This window comes from Meriones unguiculatus, chromosome X, assembly GCF_030254825.1.
Source record: "Meriones unguiculatus strain TT.TT164.6M chromosome X, Bangor_MerUng_6.1, whole genome shotgun sequence".
In the NCBI taxonomy this organism is placed as follows: Eukaryota; Metazoa; Chordata; class Mammalia; order Rodentia; family Muridae; genus Meriones; species Meriones unguiculatus.
In genome coordinates this window covers 41006506-41014343 of record NC_083369.1, presented here as the reverse complement: position 1 = coordinate 41014343, position 7838 = coordinate 41006506, and positions in this window count along the sequence as shown.

The following is a 7838-nucleotide window of genomic DNA, read 5'->3' as shown; positions in this document are numbered from 1 at the left end:
AACAATTTTAAAATGAAAACAAAAAATTGTTATAATTTTTCTTCTCATTATTTTCTCATTAGTGTTTTCTTTCATTATTTTTAAAAAGCTGGGCATGACACATCTATAATCATAACATTTGGGAGGTAGAGGCAAGAGAACCAGTTTAAGGTCAGTTTCAGTTACATAACAAGTTCAAAGTCGGTATGCACTACAGAAAATCTTGTCTTAAAAAAAAAAGAATAAAACACTGCTTTTAGATACTTAATAACTTTCCTTTGGTTCCTTCATCAAGACTACCCTATTTTTTAAAGGTTTAAATAATTAAGGTTTTCAGTCATTGCTATTATTTAGTTCTAATTTTATTAGGTACTAAAAAGAATGCAGCCTGTAAATCTCTGTATTTTACAATTCTGTTAAGGCAGATATAGTATTGATTTGAAGAAAATGAGGATGCTATATATGTGTATTCAAATTTGTTAATGTTGTTTTTTTATTTTATTCAAATTCCCATCCTTATCATCTCATAATCTTTTAGATCTGTTCAGTAATAAAAGGCAGTTTGAAATTCCCATTATAATTTATTTTCTCAAGTTCTTCATGTGTTTATAATAATAATTTTACTATATATGTATAACTTGGTGAATATGGAATTAATACTTTTATATCTTCAGAAATACTGTATTTTATTATTATGTGATAGTCCTCTTTATCCTGTCTCCTTAGCTTGTCTTAATCTTACATCTCATATTATTAGTTGTTAATTATCTCCCTTACTTCTCCCTTACTAGATGGTTTTGACTGAAATTTTAGGGGTTTACTCTTTGAAGTAACATTGTTTGTCTTATGACCTTCAGGAGTTCCAACTAATAATGTTATTGTCTTTGCTTGAGTGGGCCCAATGGAAGGGGAGGAATATTTTCCCTATCAGTGGACTTAGAGAGGGGCAGGGAGGAGATGAGGGTGGGTGGGGACTGGGAGAGAATTAGGGAGGGAGCTACAGCTGGGATACAAAGTGAATAAACTGTAATTAATATAAAAATAAAAATTTGGAAAAAAAGAAAAAACTACAGGCAAAAATAAGAATCATTAATTTAATATACTTTATGCTACAAAACAAAGGAATTAAGGATATAAAGAATAATGAATAATGTCAATATCTAAAACATACCTTGACAGTTTACATCATTCAGATGAACTGAAAGGGATTATGAGAGCATAGGAAGAAATCTATGAATTACTTATAAAAGTTGAAATAGTAGATAACAAACAGCTTTCTAAAAAATTTGTACCTAACTTGAAAATTATTTTCTAGTTGTTGCCTTTTTCTGCAATACATATGTTTTTGAATAATAAAAGCTTATTCATTAATGGAACTTTCTCCAAAGTTATGATCTGTTTCATGAAACAAACACAAATTTTACATTATTTTATATACATACTCTAAATTCATCAAAATATTCATTGTAAACATAAATGCTTACAGCTGGGCATGGTGGCACACACATCTAATCTCAGCACTTAAAATGGAGGCAGAAGCAGGTGGATCTACATTCCAAGCCAGCCCCGAGTACACAGTAAGACTTTGTCTTAAAAACAAACAAACAAACAAACAAACAAACAAAAAAACAATTACTTCCTACAAGGGAGCCAACCAGATTGTTTGCTGTGACTGTTTTACTTGCTGTTTGTCTCTTACAGATTTACAAGGTTGTGAATGGTATTTGTAACAAATCATGTGGACAAAATAACCAGAAAATAAGAGAAAGAATAAAAACACACTAAATGAGTGTAAATACAGCAATGTCAAATGATCGTTGAGTACTAATAAATAGAGAGATATTTAGTTATTTATTACATAAATTTCATCAAGTATTTGTTACATGACAAACACTGTATTATATGTTGAAGGCACGACAGTGAGCAAAATAAATGAAAGAATAAAAAGTTGCGCCTTCTTACAGTTTCACTTTTTTTTTTGAGACAGAAAATAACAGAAAAATCATTTGGTAATGTTAGTGATAAGTGGTAAAGAAAAGGACATCAAGGAATGGGAGATATGGCTTTTTAATTATGCATTCATTCATTTAGGGGAGCGCATGCATGTGTGCATGGCATGTGTGTGGAGGTCAGAAGACAACTTACAGGGAGTCAGTTCTCTCCTCCTGATAGGTTAGCTCTGGAGATTGAATTCAGGATTTCTGGCTTAATAGCACGTACCTAATAGCTTTGAAAATTTCTCACAGGTTTGGGATCTGTCCAGTATTGAGAGGTGTTGTTTGAAATAACTCATTATAGTGGTAATTTATCAAGTTATTCATGTATTTCTAAGTTTTGTTTTACATATTTTTAGTGCATGACATAATTGAAATTTTATATAGAAATGCCTGAGCAGGATTCTTGTAAGTCAAAGACAAAGAGTATGAGGCAGTGAATAACAGAAGGATGAGTAATGAACTGTGAGGAAAGAATATATATGATATAAAGAACAGAGAGGAAAAAACTGCCTGGAATTGCAAAATAAAAAAAAAAAAATAATAATAAAAGCAAGAGTGGCATAAGTGTTGCCAGATCATTGAGGGCCTTTTAAGGGATTCTGGCTTTTATTCTGAGGCCATCATTTCAGTCCAATTTCATACAGAGAACAGATGTGATGTAGCATCAATAAGGTCATTATGCTGCACAAAGAATGGCCTGCAGTAGATATGGAAGAAGCAGTAATTCAATAGGATATCCCAATGAATATTAGATGACTTCTATATAGAGCTGAAAATATGGTTACTAATATAAATTTGGTGTCTACCTCATTTTTTTATTGTTTGATCTGAAAAAATTTAAATATTATAAATGGAAAAGTGCCAGATCCCTTACGATATATTAGAGAAATTTACTTCATTTAGGGAATCAATTGTGATTACTTGCCACACATTGTAGTGCAGACTGTTATCATAGTACTTGGGAGGCTGAGGCAGGAGGATCAGGAATTCAAGGCCAGCCTCACTGCATAACAAATTTGGGCCACATTAAACTGTGTTTCAAGCGGAAAAGATGACTAGTCTGTCCTAGTTAATCCAAGACATAAAGGATAAAACATAGGCCAGATAGGTTATAAAGATTAGGGCCTGAGGAAGAGGAAAGGAATTACTACTGAGAATGAAAACAACCATATATAACATTCAAGTGAAACTACAATAGTATCACAGAGATGTTGGCAAGAATGACATGAAATGAACATAAGGTCCCTGTCCTTGACTAAAGAGTCGAATAAAGGAAATGACATGTATATATTCAAATTTCTAAACTATCAGTGTGACACACTGGGCTGAAGGGAGAGAGATTTTTACATATAAAAAACTATAAGACAAAATATTTCACAGATAACAAAAAGCCATGTATGTGCCATTTACTAAACCAAAGCCAATGGCAACAGAGTTTAAGAAATAATGAATGATTTCATTTCAGATTAATCCAGTTTAAGATAACTTCAGAACATTCAGAAATAGAGAAATCCAGTTGACAACTAGATATATGCAGGATTTGGAAAACATTTCTATCTATTTATATATATAAAGTGTGGATAGAAATTAAAAATAAAAAAATAAGTGCTTTCAGTTATGGCAAAAGACAGAGAACAAAACACTCAACGCATATCTCTTGATTTACAATTAAATAAGTTAGAGTGAACAGCTAGAAGATATGAGAAGAACAAAAAAATTAGAAAGTGGCACTAGTGGCTATAAGCACTTAATCTGGATCAGAGCCTGTCTGTTCTAAGCACTCTACCTGTATAAGCAACCAATCTAATCCTGAAAAACAGCATCCAAAAACAGACAAGGAAACTGAAGCATACAGAGGCAAAGTGATCTGCACCAAAGTATATGGTTCTTCAGTGAGGAGTGATTTTTGAGGCCACTCTGGCTACATGCCCAGTATTTTAAAATCACTGACTTATAAAGAAAAGTCTTTTCAATATTATTTAAAGTAGCAATAAAATTTGTATGTGTTGAGATACTACAGCCTTGATTTCTTAGTAATCACAACTGTGTGTCTCCTAGTTCCTCTAAATTCGCCCTGAATTGAAAACATAGGTTGCTTTTTTAACCACTATATTAACTATCTTAAAACATCTACTGTTGTTGAGGATGTAGATCAATAGACAGAAAGCTTTCCTATCATGCATAAAGGCCTGGGTTCAACCACTAGCATCACATAAAGTAGGCAAGGTGGTACTTGCTTATAATCCCAGCACCCAGAAGATGGGATCAGAAAGATCAGAAATTCAAAGTCATCCTAAGCTACATAGCAAGTTCTAGGGCAGCCTAGGCTATATGAGACCTTATCTTGGGGGAAAATAAAGGCTAATGTTTCTCAAGCTATAAGCACTGAAAAAGGTCTGTTCAGTCAAGGACCATGCATGGAGAGGAGCTAGACCCCCTGCTCATATGTAGCTCAGATTGGCAGCTCAGTCTCCATGTGGGTTCCCGAGTAAGGAAAGCAGGGGCTGCCTCTGTCACAAACTCGGTTTCCTGCTCTTGATCACTTGCCTCTGGTGATGCAGCGTTACCAGGCCACAGTGTAAGAGAATCCAGACTGATACTCCAACCAAGGACCATTCATGGAGATAACCTGGACCCCCTGCACAGAGGTAGCCCATGGCAGTTCAGTATCCAAATGGGCTCCCTAATAAGAGGAGCAGGGACTGTCTCTGACATGAACTCAGTGGCTGGCTCTTTGATCACCTCCCCCTAAGGGAGGATCAGCCTGACCAGGCCACAGAGGAAGACTATGAAAGACAGTCTTGATGAGACCTGATAGGCTAGGGTCAGAGGGGAGGGCAGGAGGACCTCCACTATCAGTGGACTGGGGAAGGGGCATGGGAGGAGAAGAGGGAGGGAGGGAGGGAAGGCAGGACTGGGAGAGAATGAGGGTGGAACTACAGCTGGGATACAAAGTAAATAACTGTAATAAATAAAAATTATATTTAAAAGAAGGATAAGTACTGATAAGACTTGATAAGCTATGGGCAGATGACAGAGGAGAACCATTTGGTTTCAATCTGGACAGTGCATTGTGATGCTTATTCTAAGCAGCACCTGTCTCAATTTTGTGTAAACATGCCACCATTTGTGGGGGACCTTTCAGTGAACTAGGGGCAGGGGATGAGGAGAAGAGGGAAAGAGGGTGGGACTGGGAAGAGTTGAGGGTGGGGACTTCAATTGGGATATAATGAATAAATAATAATAAATAAAAATTATAATTAAAAAGTGTAAAAAACAAAACAAAAGCAGAAAAAGGTGACAGTCAATTATTTTAGAAATTAAACATATGTATGAGTATGTGTGTGTGTGTGTGTCTTTACTCAGAGAATCTCTGTTCATTGTAATTTTCTTCAAACTTACCCATAAAACATGCAGAAGTGTCCATTAAAAATATATGTACAAAAGAAAAATAAAACTGGCAGTCACAATAGATACAGGATTTATTTAATTAACCTAGAGCACAATGCTGGGCAATAGTTATTCCATCCTAAACCTCCAAGCCTGCATAGTTTTCTACCATTCAGATTTCACCCATTAAACTTGCTTTTAATCATATCTTAGGTCGGGTTCATTACTCCTCATGGTTCGAAATCCCCTCCTGCCAATCTCTGCTCCTCCTCCTCCCACTTGCTTCCTTCTCCTCCCCTCTGGACCAGAATGTCCCACCGTATTCTTTCCATTGCTCAGCATTGTGGCTGGTTGTTTTATTGACAATACAGAGAACAAATGGTTGCATGTTTACACAAACTTGATACAGGTGCTGCTTAGAATAAGCATCGCAATGCAATGTCTGGATTAAAACCAGATAGTGGGGTAGAGAAATCAGCATTTGAATGAACAAGGGTAAATTGTATACATTCTAAAAGAACATTATACCAACAAATCATAATCATATTGCCTGCAAAGCAAGAACTTCTTGAAGCTTTCACAACTGGACTATTTAGAATGAATGGCATAAGTGCATGCTTCAGGCTAAAGTGAAGAAAAGAAAAATGAGACATAATGAGGATGACTAAAAGAACATATATCTTCTAGAACCTTCCCAAATAGAATAGTATTTCACCATAGTCACAGTTCTTTATTTAGGCAGTCTTGTATTGTTAAAAATTGAAGGTGAAGGAAATTATTTAGAAGGAAGCAAATTTAGCCTACATAAAGATATTTATTAGCTTACCTAAAAGGAGACAGTATGTCATTTTTTTTCAATTCCAAAGAAACTATATGCTGTTTTAGTGCTTCAATTAAACTGTGTGGTACCTAAAATGTTATTATAAAATGTTAATTCTTTCATATGTTTAACAAATTCACAATCTCATTATAAAATATTTACTCTAAGACAATTCTGTAAGAAACATTAAAGCTACGATTACTTCATTCTACCACAAGGACACTTGCTCAAGTATGTTCATTGCAGCTTTATTCATAATAGTCAGAAACTGGAAACAAACTAGCTGTCCCTCAACTGAAGAACGGATAAAGAAAATGGGGTACACAGCTCCCTACTCAATGACCACTGGGTCAGGAATGAAATGAGAAAGACATTAAAGACTTTCTAGAATTCAATGAAAATGAAGGCACAAAATACCCAAACCTGTGGAACACAATGAAAGCAGTGCTAAGAGGAAAGTACATAGCACTAAGGGCCTTCATAAAGAAATTGAAGCAATCCCATACTAGCAATTTAACAGCACATCTGGAAGCTTTAGAACAAAAAGAAGCAAACACACCAAAGAGGAGTAGTGGGCAGGGAATAATCAAACTCAGGGCTGAAAGCAATAACTTTAGAAACAAAGAAAACAATACAAAGAATCAACAAAGCTAAGAGCTGGTTCTTTGAGAAAATCAACAAGATAGACAAACCCTTAACCAGACTAACTAAAAAGCAGAGAGAAAGTATCCAAAGTAACAAAATCAAAAATGAAAAAGGAGACATTACAGACATTGAGGAAATACAAACAATCATTAGGTCTTACTTCAAAACCCTGTATTCCACAAAACTGGAAAATCTAAATAAACAATTTTCTTGATAGATTCCATTTACCAAAATTAAATCAAGTTCGGATGAACAATCTAAATAGTACTATAACATGTAGAGAAATAGAAGCAGTCATTAAAAATCTCCCAGCCAAAAATCTCAGCGCAGAATTTCAGCTCAGAATTCTACCAGACTTTCTAATAAGAGCTGATACTCCTCAAACTATTCAACAAAATAGAAACTGAAGGAACATTACTAAACTCATTCTATGCAGCTACAGTCACCTTGATTCTTAAACCACACAAAGAGTCAACAAGAAAGAAAATTTCAGACTAATTTCCCTCGTGAACAATGATGTGAAATTACTCAATACCCACAAACCAAATCCAAGAGCACATCAAAAACATCATCGACCATAACCAAGTGGGCTTCATCCCAAGGATGCAGGGATAGTTCAACATATGAAAATCCATCAATGCAATCGAACATATAAATAAACTGAAAGAAAAAAAAAACACAGAATCATCTCATTAGATGCTGAAAAGGCCTTTGACAAAATCCAACACCCCTTCATGATAAAAATCTCGGAAAGATCGGGGATACCAGGCCCACACCTAAATATAATAAAGGCAATAAACAGCAAGCCGATAGCCAACATCAAATTAAATTCAGAGAAACTTAAAGCAATTCCACTAAAATCAGGGACAAGACTATGGTAGTCACTCTCTCCATATCTATTCAACAGAGTACTTAAACTCCTAGCTAGAGCAATAAAACAACTAAAGGAGATCAAAGTGATACAAACTGGAAGGAAATAAGTCAAAGTATCACTATTCACAGATGAT